Raw genomic sequence first — 16,229 nt, forward strand, 5'->3', positions numbered from 1 at the left:
CTATTTTATGTATTTAGTCACCGTGTGACCTTGAGCAAGTTACTTAACCTCCCTGTTCCACAGCTTTAGTCTCCATAATGGAGATAGTAGTAGTACCTGTAGCAAAGGGGTACTCTGATGACTAAACTGGACAACCTATGTAACGTGTTTAGAAAGGGACCTACACATAAAGTTGTTATCATGGCTCCAGCTTCTAAAATGAGGAAGTAGGTTAAGAGCATACCCTAGCTAGTATGTAAGTAATTGTATTCATTTGCTAGGACTGCTGTCCAAAGGACCACAAACGGAGGGGCGCAGAGAACAGAAATATGTTGTCTCACATTCTGGAGGCTTGAGGTCTGAAATCAAGGTGTCGCCAGGATTGGTTCCTTCTAGGTTTGTAAGGGAGCACCTGTTCCAAGCTGCTCTCCTAGCTTCTGGTGGATTTGCTAATGGTCTTTGTGTTTCTTGATTGGGGCTGCATAAGTCCAATCTTCACGTGGGGATTTTCCTGCATCTCTGATTCTGGGTCCAAATTCCCCCTTTTTCAGAAGGACTAGAGTCTAACTGGATTAGGAGACAACCCTAATATGCTCAACTTGACCCTCTTTGACAATCCTATTTCCTAGTAAGACCATGTTCACAGGCCTTTTGGGAGGACACAATCCAGCTTACAATAACAGTGAAACTGAGATTTGAATGGATAGTGTTGATTGGAATTTGTGAGATTCAAGAGTCTTGGCTGCACACTGTAACAATTGCCTGAGACCCACCTTCAGAGAACTGGATTTAATTGTTCCAGATAGTACCTAGCCATGGGCATCGTCTTCAAAATTCTGTCCTCAGCCCCTCCCCTGTCATAATTCTAATGTACATCTAGGGCTGAGAACAATTGAAATTACTCAAATGCTGAAATGTTTTGCAGAAGAGTAAGTCAAGACCAAGAAAGTAAAAGTGACTAGCTCAAGATCACAAAATGATTTCAAAGGTGTTCAGTTCAGTTTAGCAAATAGTTCCTGGACCTCTTGACAAGGTTTTGTGCTGGGTTCTGGCAACACAAAGACAGAGACACAAAGGAGGTGTAGTAATTGTGAGGGGGCTGAAGTGGGAGCAACGAGGGCTTCTAAGGTGATGATAATGTATTTCTTTACTGGGTGGTGGTTCCAAAGGTTACACAGATGTATTTGTTTCATGACTCATCAAGTATTCATGACTTGCATGCTTTTCTTGAGATATGCTTTCCATTCAGAGAAGGGTATATTACAATGATAATAGAGTGATGTGGTAGTGACTGCAGGTGCCAACATTAAACTGAACTCCCTGTACCTCACATTCTCCTGGCACAAATTCAGCCACTTGGGAGATGACAAAAGAGTCTTCAGAGAAGTCCAAGAACTTTGTGGCTCTTGGGATCAAGTGAAAGAACATCAGCTATAATGGAAGCAACCAAAGAGAGGAACAGCATGTAGGGCAAGGATCAGAATATTCCATTGGTGCCTCACAATGCTTCAGTCCTTTCTTATCCACAACCAAGTGCCCCAAGTTTATCAGTGATACAATCCTGGTGCACAGGGAGGGTTCGAGGAACAGTAGGTATTCTCATTTCTACTTTACAGATAAAAAACAAAAAACCAAGACTCATATATGAAGCCATTTAACCAAGGTCACACCGCTGATAGGTAACCAATCCAGGATGTAGGTTGATGCCTGAATCAGTGCTCTTTCAAAACACCACAGGTCCAGTGTAGAAAAAGAAGAGTGGAAAAATGATAGGGCAGTGGAAGGACCATCCTTGGGTGGCATGGGGAAAGAACCCTGACTCCAGAGTCCTTTCCAGTTTGAGGGCAATGTTCACTGGTGTGCTCTGATGCTCCCTCCTCTCTAACATACCTCATTCCAGTCCTCAGTGAGTCCTTGGGTGCCAGTGTGGGAGGCAGCAGATCCCATGAGGTGAGGAATTGCCAGGCCTGAGATCCTCCACAGCCTAGGGAAGGTTATAAAATTATGACAGAACCAGGGAAAAGCCCTTGGGAGGAGCTACCTGGGACAGCCCATGGCCAAGGCCTAACCCAGTCTGTACCACCTAATAGTTAAGTACAGGGATTGCCTAACGCCAATAGCCAGATTGTCTAAGTGCAAATCCCAGGCCCACCACTCACTGATTATAAGACGTTGAGCAGATCAACCAAACTCCCTGTCCTACAGTTTCTTCCTCCATAATGAGGTCAACTGTGGTGCCAATGTCATGGGGCTGTTGGGAGGATGATCAGTGTACAGGAGGCACTCAGAGCAGCTTCCAACAAGATGGAGCTCCCATCATTATCTGTATTCACATGCACGGAGGCCTCAAGTGTAGACATTTGAAGTTAGGCTGACATGGAGTTAGACACCCAGTCACAGAGGTGCATAGATGGGCTAGAAAGAAGACCCTCACATCTGTGAGGTTGTTCCCACCACCAGATTGCAGCATCTGCAGCATGCTATGCATTCATTAATTTTAAATAAAGTATGCTTCTGTGTGTTATGTACGTTGAAAGTATGATCTTAGGGCCTCCCTGGTGATGCAGGGGTTAAAGTCTCAGCACTATCAAGCTATCACCAGCCACTGTGGCCTGAGTTTGATCCCCGGCCAGGGAGCTACCCACATGGTGCAGCAGACCTCTCCTGTCTCGCCCGCTGCTCCCTTCAGCAGTGTATTTCAGTAGATCCACCTGTTTTGCTCCCTGCTCTGTCTCTGGTGAATAGTCTCACCTCCTCCCCCACACCTCTGGCCTACATTCCAGCTCTTGTATGCATAAATAAATAAAAAATAAATCTTAAAAAAATAAAAAGTGTGATCTTATTAAAGGTAATCAGGTAAAGTGTGCTTTAATATTTGTAATCCTGTTTTAGCAAGTTCTCTTTTATTAACCATTCTAGGCCCACACTGTTGTTTTTTTTTTTTAAGATTTTTTTTATTTATGCATATAAGAGCTGGGGTACAGGCCAGAGATGAGGGTGGGGTGGGGGTGAGAGGATTCACCAGAGACAGAGTGGGGAGCAGAACAGGCAGATTGACTCAAATACACTGCTGAGGGGAGCAGCAGGTGAGCCAGGAGAGTCTGCTCCGCCATGTGGGTTGCTCCCTGGCTGCCTGGGGATCAAACTTGTGCTGCAAAGGCTGCGGATTGCTTCATAGTGTGGTACTTAACCCCTTGTGCCACCAGGGAGGCCCAGCCCACACTGTTCTTGACTCAAACAGGCCATGCCTCTTCAAATCCTTCCCCCGAAAGTCTAGGACAGCCTCAGGATGCCTGGGCATTGGGTGGCAACCTTCCTGGCTTAGGCCATGTCTGCTCTCCTATCTATCTACTCACTGAATTTTTTCACTGAAAGTTACGGGAATTTTATGGAATAACCATGACATTGACAGATCAGTGGCAAGTAACACCTGGTCCTGGATCACTTGCTAGCTGTACATCTTGGATAAGTCATGTGTTGCTTTTGTCCCTTAGTTTGTTCATATGCATAAGGAGGGTGGGTCATAATACCTGTTTTGCAAGGTTATTGCAAGGATTAAATGGCCAATATATGTCAAGCTCAGTTCCTGGCACATAGTTGGCTCTCAGTAACAGTTCATTTCCTTCGCTATGTAATACCATAACCCTGCAAGGCCATCTTCTTCCAATCTCCCCTTTACTCACTCCAGTTGAACCACACTACCTCCTTGCTATTTCCCAAATGCTGCCAGCCATATTTCTGTCTCAGGGCTCTAATATGCGCTGTTCCTTCTACCTAGAGCACTCTTGCCCAGATACTCATTCAACTCATTCCCTCACATCCTTCAGCCTTCCTAAAAATCTTCCCCTGTGATGTGGACTACTACGTAGTAACTCCATTAAATAGTGATGCTTTCCCTGCACAGCCACCGCCACTACAAACCGGTCCCAGCCCTCACTCTCTTTTCCTTTTTCCATAGCACTTTCACCTTCACAACAACTTATGTATGCATAATTTGCCTATTTATTTTATTTCTTGTTTATTTCCCCCACCCCCAAAAAAGTGTGAACTCCAGAAGGGCAGGAGCGCCTGAGTGAATCAATGAATAATAGAGTGCCTTATTTGCACAGGAGAAAACCAAAGCGCCAAGAGCAGATTCATTTGTCTGAGGCCACAGAGTCAGATCCAAGTCTGTCCGACTCCAAAATCCAAATTTTTCCCACTTCTCTGGCTGATAGCTCCCTTGAGAAAACACTCACACTCCTGTTCAGTAAGAGTCTGGATGGGGGCCTCCCTGGTGGCCCAGGGGTTAAAGACAGCACTATCAAGCTATCACCAGCTACTGCGGCAAGAGTTCTGTTCTGCTCCCCACTCTCTCTGGTGAGTCCTCTCACCCCCTACACCTCTGGCTTACACCCCAGTTCTTTTTTTAAAAAATTTATGCATACAAGAGCTGGGGTACAGGCCAGAGATGCGGGGGTGAGGGTGAGAGGATTCACGAGAGACAGAGTGGGGAACAGAACACAGGCAGACTGACTGAAATACACTGCTGAGGGGAGCAGCGGGAGCTGCTGGCCAGGGAGCTACCCACGACTCAGCAGACCTGTCTCGCCTGCTTCTCCCCTCAGCAGTGTATTTCAGTCAATCTGCCTGTTCTGCTTCCCACTCTGTCTCTTGTGAATCCTCTCACCCCCAGCACTTCTTGCCTGTACCCCAATTCTTGTATGCATAAATAAATAAATCTTTTAAAAAAAGAGAGTCTGGATGATATTAAGGAATTAGAATTGGGGATTCAGTGAGTTTTTTAAAAGTTAGTCATAATTCATTCAATAAATTTTTAGTACCTACTGTGTGTAAGTCCTTGTGCTTCCTATAGTGTGAGACTTGGTAATGACACTGATAAACACCCATCAGTGGACTTGATGCTCTAGATGTCCCATAAGCATCTCCATCTCCAAGGTAGAAAACACTGCCCACCATCTTCTTCTGAATTTGCTGACACTCTATAGTTGCAGGTACAGATTGCCTGGCCTTGCTAGACAGATTAGGATTTAGCAGGCTGGAGCGAAGGACCCAGGGAGTGCCCTAGGGAGATTTTGATGCATAAGGTCCTGTCCACACATTTTGGGGGGAATTTTATAAATATTTACTATTTAATGTATTCTTTCATTTCTATATTTATTGTACTTGTAGTTAATTATATACAAAAAGGTTATGATGATATTGGTCATTTTATAACAAATTCTCTTAATTCCCCAATATCATGCCCCCAAATGTCTTACAAATATTTTCATGGAAACGTCAGAAACCACTGATCCAGAAATGCCAGACACCAGTCTAACCCATTACCATCTTCAGGGTGCAAGAAACTATTACTCCATCCCTGGGACACCTTAGTACCTTATCTTCTCTCCTTCCACCAAGAGGAACTTAGGGAAACTCTCCTACCCATGCTTTGGAAAACTCTGGCCTGAACTCAAACTTTTCATTTCTCCCACCTCGAGTCTGCCCTCGCACACTTTTCTGGGAGAAGTTTCTGAGTCACGCCCTGTTTAGACAGCATACCCCATCCTCAGCTAGTTCTCAAGGTTCTTCACACATTCTTTCCCACAAACTATTATCCTCTTAATTATTTATAAGAAAAAAAATTAAGTATAGAGATAATCAACTAACCCCCATATTTCCAACTTTCAAACTATCAGCTGTTATAGATTGTTATATTGCATTCAATATTTTGTTTTGCTTTCAATGTCCTTTTATCTGTACTGTTTGGTGGAATTTTAAAGTCTCTTTGGACCATCAGTGACGTCCACCTCTATTATGAGTGTTGCTCAACTCCTATAGATGACAGGCACCTCCATCATGAGTGTCATGAATTATTTTGACACCTTTCACACAGTTCACCCCCAGTCTCTTCCAGCTACTGCCGAACACTTCAGCAAGCAAGCTGTACCGCCTGCATATTTCTATGCTCCCAGTCTCTCAAATTGCCACCCCAGCTCCACACATACACCCCATCTGCTGTCCCTAAACTGCTCTTCTCAAAGTCACAAACGACCTCTCTAGGGGAGGAAAAATCTCATCCTCTACCCATTTAAGGTTCTCCAACCAGGACCCTAGAATTAGACTGGCCAAAGGCGGGTGGACGAGAGAAAAACAAACAGAAGTTCATAAATTCATGCATCACATACGACCGTAGCAGAGACCAAGTGATTTCTGGGTTTGGTTAAGATGTGGCAAAGGAACAATAAATGTTTAGCAAGGGACAAGACAAAGACCTGTCTCTAAGGGTGGTGAGGCAAACATGCAGTAAAGGGATGGTAGGCAAAGGCTAGTTAGTAATGTCTATCATGTAGATTCTTTGCAGCTTTTTCCAGGTTGACGAGGGTCCAAAGTCATCTCTAGTGATTAACTTTTGTCCTTTCTGATAGAGATGGGAGGGACACCTGCTTTTGTGCAAATAGATGGCGGCAGAAAGCTTTTCTTGCATCTGCTCTGAATTGCCTTCAGCTCAAAATAATCCTTGTGCCAAAGTGACCTGTTTGGGGTGGTGAGTTCTGACACCCTACACCTCCATGTTGCGCTTCTCAGTCCTCTTCTTTCTGTACCTCTCAGCAGCCTTCAATGCTTTCAATCACTTGCGCCTTTTGGAACATTTTCTTCCATTAGCTTATGAGACCCACTCTTGCCTGGGTTTCCTCCCCATCACTGGCTATTCCTTTGCTGTGGACTGTCGCTGAACCTCCTCCTCCTCAGCCAGCCACAACCTTGGAATGTTGGGGCCCCCAGGGCTCAGTTCTCACCTTTTCACTGCTCCATGTCTATATTCATTTCTCTGATGATCTCTCTTGTGGCTTCAAATAACATCTGTGAGTAGAGAGCACACAGATTCCTATCTCCTCTGTGCTAAGCTAGAGAGTCCTACATCCACCGAATGCTCCATCCACTGGTGGGTCGACAGAAGCCCAAACTCAACACGTCCAAAACCCCTTCCCCAAACCTGCTTCTCTCTCTGACTTCTTCACCCAGGTAACAACCACTCCATCTTCCCACTTATTCAGGCCCTAAACCTGAGTCATCCTTGACTCTTTTCTTTCCTTTATGCCACTTGTTGGCAAATTCTGTCAATTCAATCTTCAAAGTATATTGAGAATTTAACCACTTATTGCCACCTTCACTGCTACCCACTCTCACCCAACTTACAACCATTATGCCAATGATGACAACAGCCTCCAAGCAATCCCCTCTCAAAAGTTTCAACAAAGCAGCCAGAGGGATCCCTATAAAGTCTAAGGCAGGTGCTGTCACCCCCAGCTCAGACCCCTCCAAGGTCATTATTATGACTTAAAAGGTCATTATTATGACTTACAAGGTCCCACCCCAATTCTCTGACCTCATCTTCCACTCTTCCCCTCACTCCCTTTCTTTCTTGTTATTTGTTTTTCAAACACTCTAGGTCTAGCACTTCCTCAAGGTCTTTGACCATGCTGTTCCCTCTTCTGAAATGCTGTAGCCATAGATATCTGTGTGAGATACCCTCTTTGAAGGGGAGGGTCTTTGTTCAGATATTGGTCAGTGAGCTCTCTGAACCCTGAACTCTTTAAAATATAATACCCCCTTGGGGCCTCCCTGGTGGCGCAGGGGTTAAAGTCTCAGTGCTATCAAGCTATCACTAGCCAATGTAGCACCAGTTCAATCCCTGGCCAGGGAGCTACCCACATGGCGCAGCTGACCTCTCCTGTCTCACCTGCTGCTCCCCTCAGCAGTGTATTTTAGTAGATCTGCCTGTTCTGCTCCCCATTCTGTCTCTGGTGAACCTCTCACCGCCCCCCACCTCTGGCCTGTACCCCAGCTCTTTTATGCATAAATAAATCTTTAATAAAACAAACAGACTTGGAGCCAGACTACCTGGGTTTGAATGCTGTCTCTACTACTGTCTAGCTGTGTGACCATTAGTAAGTCACTTCACTGCACCTCTGTGTCTTCATCTATTAAATGGAGATACTAATAGAACCTGTATCATAAGGTTACTATGAGGATTAAGTGAGCTAATACATATAAAGTGCTTAGAATTATATCAGCTATTTAATAAATGCTACATAAGTGTTTGCTGTAATTATTTTTATTACAGAATGCTTGGATCATAGCAAGTCCTAAATAATTGTTAGCAAGTATTGTTCACTTCTGTAGGCTCAGAATTGAGGATAGCACTTGGCATGCAATAAGTCATACAAGAACGATTTGTTAGATGAATGAGGAAGGATATGTGCATACATAAATGATACATGGTATTTTGTGTATCTTTTAAATTTATATCAGTGACATCATAGATTTCCTACTTTGTCTTTACTTTTTCACTCATTATTATATATTTTAACATCTAGTCAAACTGATACACAGATATCCTTCTTTTCCTTTCACTGCTTTGCAGTAGATAGTCCATCATATTAATATATCTCAATTTTTGTATCTGTTTTATTGAGAGACGCTCTGGTTGGCCCAGTTTTCTGTTACTGTGAGCAATGTTTCAAAAACTTCAACACATACCTGGTAGTGTGCGTGTCCTGGTGTAAGAATGTACACAACTGTGCCCATGAACAAGAATTCCTCTCCCTACACATTTGAAAATGGAATTTCAGGGTTTGTATAGTCTCTGCCTTCCTAGACTAAATTGTCTTCCTAAAATACCTTTTGCTCTCCCTCCTGCAAGTCTGAGACTACCATTTTCCCATACCCTCCTAAATACATCTTTGGGTCAGATTTTTTTTTTCTTTGCTAATTTGATGTGTAGAAATTAGTATCTCTTCATTTTTTTCAATAAGCTTTTTACTTTGGAATATCTTGAGATGCACAGAAAAGCTGTAAAGATAGTCCAAAGTGTTCCCATTTACTCCTCACTTAATTTCCCCTAATCTTACCATTTTAGGTTACGAGAGTAGATTTGTCAAAACTTAAGAAATCAACAATGGCACATTATTATGAATTAAATTCTGGACTTTACCCAGATTTCACACATGTCCTTTTTCTGTTCCAAGATCCCAGCTAGGGTACTGCATGGCATTTATATCCATGTTTCCTTAGTCTCCTCTGGTCTGTGACCGTGTCTCAGTTTTTCTTTGGTCCTGTGACTTTGATTGTCTCAAGGAGTATGGTTTTGTTTTCCAGAAGGTCTCTCAATTTATCTGACGTTTCCCTCATCACTAGACCAGGGATGTGAGTTTAGGGGAAGAACAGTACAGAGGCTGTCTCTCTCAAGGCATCGTATGACAGGGCACCTGCTACCCATGTGACCTATGACTGGTGGTGTCTTGGTCCCTTGGCTAAGGTGCTGCTTCCAGGTTTAGTCACTATTTTTCTCTTTTCCACACTCTGTTCTTTGGAAGTGGCATCTAACCATTTTAAGTTGCATTTCCCTTCTGCTGGGAATGCCTCGCAGGAGAGAATTGCCTGTTCATGCCATTTGCCTGTGTTTCAACTTGTCTTTCGTTCTGACTGATTTCTGGTGTTATTTAGACTGCCGTGATCTCCTAGCGAATCATTTAGTATTTAATCTTATTTATAATGCCATGTATAAATTTTTAATTTGAATTTAATCATGTTTACCGATTGTTTCTTTTATATTCTCCGTGCTTTAACTATTCTTTGAACACTCTGTTGTGACTCAGCAGTCCCTGAGCAACCATCGACTCTTGTGACTTAACTTGCATTGCCTCTTTGCCTCAAATGCCCTTTCACTGCCAGGCAAGCTCCCACTTATCTTTAATGCTATAAAGCAAATAGAACCTCCTCTGCAAAGCCCTTCCCAATTCCCCCAGGTGGAATTAGTTGTTTGCTGTTTCCAGTGTTCCCACAACTTGCCATGTCTGTGCTGAGGCATGTAATCACTTCACCCCTTGCATAAAGTAATTGTCTGTGCTTTCTCCCCCTCTCAACAGTTACTACTTAGGGAGAGGGACCCCATGAAGTTCATCTTTTTTTTCATTATGTTAAAATACATAAAGCATGACATTTACCGTCTTAACCATCTTTCAGCGTGCAATTCAGTGGTCTTAAATGCATTCACATTTTGTGCAGCTGTCACCAATGCCCCTCCCCATAACTCTTTTCGTCCTGTGAATTTGATGCTCTAGCCCATTTCATAGCAACTGTCCTTTCTCCCTTCCCCCGAGTTCCTGGCAGCCACCATTAAGCTTTACGCCTTTGGGGGCCTCCCTGGTGGCGCAGGGAGTTAAGACGCAACCTATGAAACTGTCCACAGCCACTTCAGCATGAGTTTGATACCCTGGCCGGCCAGGGAGCTACCCACGTGGTACAGCAGACCTCTCCTGACTTGCCCGGTGCTCCCCTCAGCACTGTACTTCAGTCAATCTGCCTGTTCTGTTCCCCACTCTGTCTCTGGTGAATCCTCTCATTCCCTGCATCTCTGGCCTGTACCCCAGCTCTTGTACGCATAAATAAATAAATCTAAAAAATAAAAAAATAAAAAATAAACTTTACACATTTGATATAGTTAAAAATGACCAGTCTCTCAGATGGGCATTAACAAATTTGTCTTTCCCCTGTTTCCTGATAGTTCTGTCTTTGAAAGGCATTAACAAGATCAACAGTTTATATTTCCCCCATTTGTTGCAATTTCCCCCTTGATGCGCACTCCTGCATTTCAAGGAAGAGAAAGTGAAATATCAGCTATTGAAGAAAAACAAGCTGGCACCCACCCGTGTCAGTGCCGGGCCCTTCCCCTCTCCTTTGCAGACCCTTGCCCATCTCCACTTTTTTTTTTCCTTTGTATAAATACCCCTGCGGGCCTCCCCGGTGGCGCAGCGGTTGAGCGCTGGGTTGCCAAGCTGCCCGCAGCCTCTGCAGCGCCGGTTTGATCCCCAGCTGCTCCCCGGCCACCGGAGGAGGGTCCCACATGGCACGCAGACCTCTCCTGCCGCCCGCTGCTCCCCTCAGCAGTGTACATCGATCCTTCTGCCTGTTCTGCTCCCCGCTCTGGCTCTGGTGAATTCTCTCGCCCTCTGGTGCTTCTGACTGTTCCCAGTGCTTGTATAAATAAATAAATAAATAAATAAATAAATCTTTTAAATAAATAAATAAATAACCCTGTACTCTGCCAAAATGCAGGACAGTTGTCTTTCGGACATGAGTCTGCTGCCTTCCTCATTTGTCACCAAATTAAACCACTTTCTTTTGCCTCAAACTCTGTTTCCTTTTGCTGAGGGAAACTGAGGTCGGCGTTTGGTATTGTAACAGGGTGGTCCCCAGGAAAGGGGGAGGTTCCCTGCCCCACCCAAGGGAGGGTGGAGCTGAGCAGGAAGAGGAGAAGCTGGTGAAGAGACTAAGGAAGGAAGCAGGATGGAGCCAGGAGACCTGGAGGAGGCGCATGGAGCCTAGAGACACGTGAAGAAACTGCGCTTGTCTTTTGGTCGTGGACTGGGTGACACAGATGTGGGTGAGACCTGTGGGGAGGTGACAATGGCAGCTTTTATCTTGATGTTAATTTTGCTCTTTTCCTTCTGGGCTTGTCCAGTTGTTTGTGACCCTTTGCTGTGGGTCCCCACTGGAAGATGCTTTAGACTTGTGGCAGGCTTTGGGGCCTTGTTCTGGGCCGATCCCATATGGATGGACTTTTACCCACGAGGGGACGGGTAACTTTGGGTGCTTCATTTAGAAACTAGACTCTTTGTCTTACCTGTATTGTTTCCTAGTTTTATTAAAGATCCTTCCCATTAGTCTCATGTGTTTTGTGTTGATGCGGCAGATGGCAGAACCCATTTAAAATAGGCAGGTTTGCAGGGTTTGGGCTGCCCCTCTCCCTGTCCTATAACAGTATCACCTTTATTATTTTGACTATTCTAGTACCTCAAATGAGTAGAATTATATAGTATTTATCTTTTTTTGACTGCCTTACTGCACTTAGCTTAATGTCCTTAAGTTTCATGCATGCTGTAGTGTATTACAGAATTTCCTTCTTTTTTATAAGTTGAATAATATTCCATTGTATGAATACACATTTCGGCAATCTATTCATCTGTTGATGGACACTTGGGTTGCTTCCATCTCTTGGTGATTGTGAATACTGCTATGAATGTGGGTATAGAAATACCTCTTTGAGATCCTGCTTTCAATTTTTAGGAGGTTGCTGGACCCCCAGAATGGAATTGCTGGACCACATGGTGATTCTATTTTTAATTTTTTGATGCCTTCTATCCTGTTTTCCAGCGGGTGCATAATTTCACAGCCCTACCAACAATGTGTAAGGTATAGAGTCAAGTTTCTCCAAATCCTCACAAATACTTGTTTTCTGGTGCTTTTTGATAGTAATCCTCCTAATGGGTGTGAAGTAGCCATTAATTCATCTTTGTAATTGAATATTGGGCATGATGCAGACAATGCTTATTGAATGAATGAATGAATGAATGAATGAATATAATTTGGTTCAATGGTCTTTGGATTTTGCTCCTTCTGGTGGTCCCTTAAAAGAAGTTTTTAAAACTTTATACCCCCTCTATATTTGTGAAGATACCAACAAGAAACAAATGGCACACTCAAATTAAGACAATTCAAGGTTATACATACAAAGGGACTACTTTAGAAAGTGTGGTTAGGGTGTAGGCAAATCAAAAGGATCATACAGGAAGTTGGGTGGGGCCTCCACCAGGCTGTTAACCACCAAGGCCTAAAAGCACAATTCCCCTGCCTTGAGGCAAGGAGGTTCAGGGCTTGAGCCAGACCTGGAGGGGTGGGAACCTCAGGAATAAAGACTCAGGCTTCACTTGCTTCCCTCCACTCTGATTCCCTGCAGGGCTGCCCATTGGCCAGATCCAAGGCAAGGCCAGAAGACACAGAACCACTGGTGTCTCTTATCCAAGTCAGTCAACCAGGGGAGAGATGGGAAGGAGGTGGGTGGAGAACGGATCTGCAGGTCAATTTGCAAGATGTCTAGGCAGATTTTTAAGATCACAATTAGGGCCTTTCTGGTGGCGCAAGGGGTTAAGCACTGCATTGTAAAGCCATCTGCAGCCTCTGCAGCATGTGTTCAATCCCTGGCCAGCCAGGGAGCTACCCACATGGCGCAGCAGACCTCTCCTGTCTCACCACTGCTCCCCTCAGCAGTGTATTTCAGTCAGTCTGCCTGTTCTGTTCCCCACTCTGTTTCTGGTGAATCCTCTCACCCCCCGTATCTCTGGCCTGTACCCCAGCTCTTGTATGCATAAATGAATAAATCTTTAATTTTAAAAAGATCACAATTAACATGTTCATCTTAAATGTAAACCATTGCAAAGATTATACTTCCTATTGTTGTAGAGCAACCCCGATACAAAACGGGGTGCCTGGCTGTGGGTCCTCACCCGCGCGCTTAAAAGGACTTATCAATGCTTTACTGCAGGCACACGTGAAAGGTTAATAAAAGGTTTATTTACAAGGGAAGGGGAAATGAGGAAATGTACAGCTCTGGGAGAAAAGTGGGAGACAAAGTTTTAAATGAGTCCTACCTGATCCACCGATCAGGAATCCCAAAATGGCACTCTCAGAGTTGGCCGCCAGCCAGGAGCGGTGAAGCCAGGAGGCGAGCGATAGCGAGCCAGAGAGAGAGCAAGGCCCACGTGTTTGGTTTTTATATCCAACCTGGCTGCCCAACTCCACCCTCAGGTCCCAGCCATCCTCCCCTTGGTGGTGATGGGATTTGTCTTTCCCAATGTCCTGATGGCTTTAGTCTGGAGTGGGGGTGGAGTCCACAAAGCCTGTATGAGATTATCTCAGGACATCCTTTCCCCCTAACACTAACATGTTGTAATTATTAATATTTTAAAACTGTTCCATCATCAGCTGAATGGAAGTAACATTGTCATTTTGTTAGGGGGAAAGGATGTCCTGCACTAATCCCATAAGGCTTTGTGGACTCCACCCCGACTCCAGACCAAAGCCATCAGGACAGTGGGAAAGACAAATCCCGTCACCACCAAAGGGAAGGTGGCTGGGACCTGAGGGTGGAGTTAAGCAGCCAGGTTGGGTATAAAAACAAAACACGTGGGCCTTGGGCTCTCTCGCTCACTGTCACTAGCCTCCTGGCTTCACAGCTCCTGGCTCGTGGCCAGCTCTCAGAGTGCCATTTGGGATTCCAGATCGGCAGATTGGGTAGGACACATTTAAAACTTTGTCTCCCATTTTTCTCCCTGAGCTGTACATTTCCTCATTTGCCCTTCCCTTGTAAATAAACCTTTTATTAACCTTTCACGTGTGCCTGCAGTAGAGTATTGATAAGTCCTTTTAAGCACACGGGTGAGGACCCACAGTCAGGCACCCCGTTTTGTATCGGGGCTGCTCTATACCAGTTTGGTGCCCAACGTGGGGCTCATTTCACAAAAATACCAGAATAAGCTCTACTTTGACAGAAATGCTACATCATTATTTTTTTCTTTTTTAATAAATACATTTTGCTTCCTCTCACAAAATGTTATCCTAGACTATTATGCTTGAAAGTCTGTTTTTGATTCCCTATTTCATACTTGAACAGAACTTTATAAGATTGCAATTAAAATTTTAATTTAAATAATTTTAAATTCCTTTCACCCTAAGGCTCTATATTTTTAAAATTTCTTTTGAAGTATCACTAGTGTTATTACAATGTTAGCACACAATTAATGAAAGTAACATAAAATAAATCTTAATAAATAATTATTAAAGAGAAGATGATATTGGAAATGCATCTCTTAATGAAATAGATTTTTTCAATTAGTTCATATATTTACAGATCAGTATTACCTTTTGCTGTAATGAGGCTGGGTTCAGCATCAGTTTTACATCCATTTGTTATTTTTATAAATGGAATGGTTGAGAAACCATGTTCACATAAATAGGTAAATGAGCGTGGAATTTTGTTACAATAAAGCCACTTAATTACTTGAAATCCTTCTGAGTTACAAGTCAAAAATCACATAGTAATCTAATCATCAAAAGTTATTTTTAATGACAACAAAATTAGAACCTGGGGGCCTCCCTGATGGCACAAGGGGTTGAGTCTCAGCACTGTGAAGCTATCACCAGCCACTGCAGCGCTAGTTCCGTGCCTGGCCAGCCTGGGCACTGACCCAAGCTGCGCAGCAGACCTTTCCTGCCTCGCCCGCTGCTTTCCCCTTAGCAGTGTGTTTCAGTGGATCTGCCTGTTCTGCTCTCCACTCTCTCTGGTGGATCCTCTCACCCCCTGCACCTCTGGCTTATACCCCAGTTTTTGTGTGCATAGATAAATCTTTAAAAAAAAAAAATTAGATCCTCCTCCATCCATTATTGAAAGCAAAGGACTGCCTGACTTGAAAATGCTTTATTATTCATGCATTACAGTCCTTCACCTTTTGTTGGCACCCAGAAAGACTTCACCCCAGGGGGAGTGCTATGGATAAAAACCTGGGTGGAGATTCTTTTGTAAAGTTTGCACAGAGAAGGTGGGAAAGAAGAAATGGACCTGGACCTCAACTGGTTTTCAGGTTGGGTAGGAGGATTTTGACAAGAGATAGTAGAGAGAACATTCAGATGGAGCATATGGGATCAACAGAGGCTCAGAGACAAGAAAACCAAGGGCATGTTTGGGGGAACAAGTAGCAGCTTGGTAGCAGCTCCATGTAGGGACTGGCAAGGAGAGGAAGAAATCCTGGAGACTTAGACTTCGAGGCTAAAATCTATCTTACAGGTCACCTTACCCAGCCTCCACATCTCTCATCCCCACCGCCACACAAATCAACTCATGCTCAGATACATGGGGCGCTCGCTCTTCACAGATCACCCTGGCACAATAGAAATATAACGTGATTCACAAGTACAATTTTAAATTTTCTAGTAATGAGACATCCTAGTAAAAGAAGTTGGGTGTCAGTAGGATGAGTGGACCAAGTCCTGTTTGGGCAGGTGTACTAAGTCATGGATCGGCAAGCCCTGTCCCAATAATTTGGCCTGCTGCACTGACCGTGATCTCCTGACTAATGATTATCTCACAATCTCCTGGAGGGAGTAGGTTGGAGCCTGCATGTGCCATTGGGAATGTCACCCACCTGTACATGCCCCGGCACAGCACAACCCAGAATCAGCTGCTCCGCTGTCCCCCTCCACCCCCCCCCCCCCCGCCGTGGACCTGCCCTTTCAATATCTCCAAACCCCCTTTGAAGAATCAGGCTAATTCTCCTTTCTCACATCGGCTCCCTCCTGCCAGAGTCTCTCTAATAAAGCCTTGTCTGGTTCAATACACTGAGCACAGTCTAGTGAATTCTTTCCCTAGA

This window comes from Talpa occidentalis, unplaced genomic scaffold, assembly GCF_014898055.3.
Source record: "Talpa occidentalis isolate TD23 unplaced genomic scaffold, MPIMG_talOcc4v2.1 talOcc4.9, whole genome shotgun sequence".
Taxonomy (NCBI): Eukaryota; Metazoa; Chordata; class Mammalia; order Eulipotyphla; family Talpidae; genus Talpa; species Talpa occidentalis.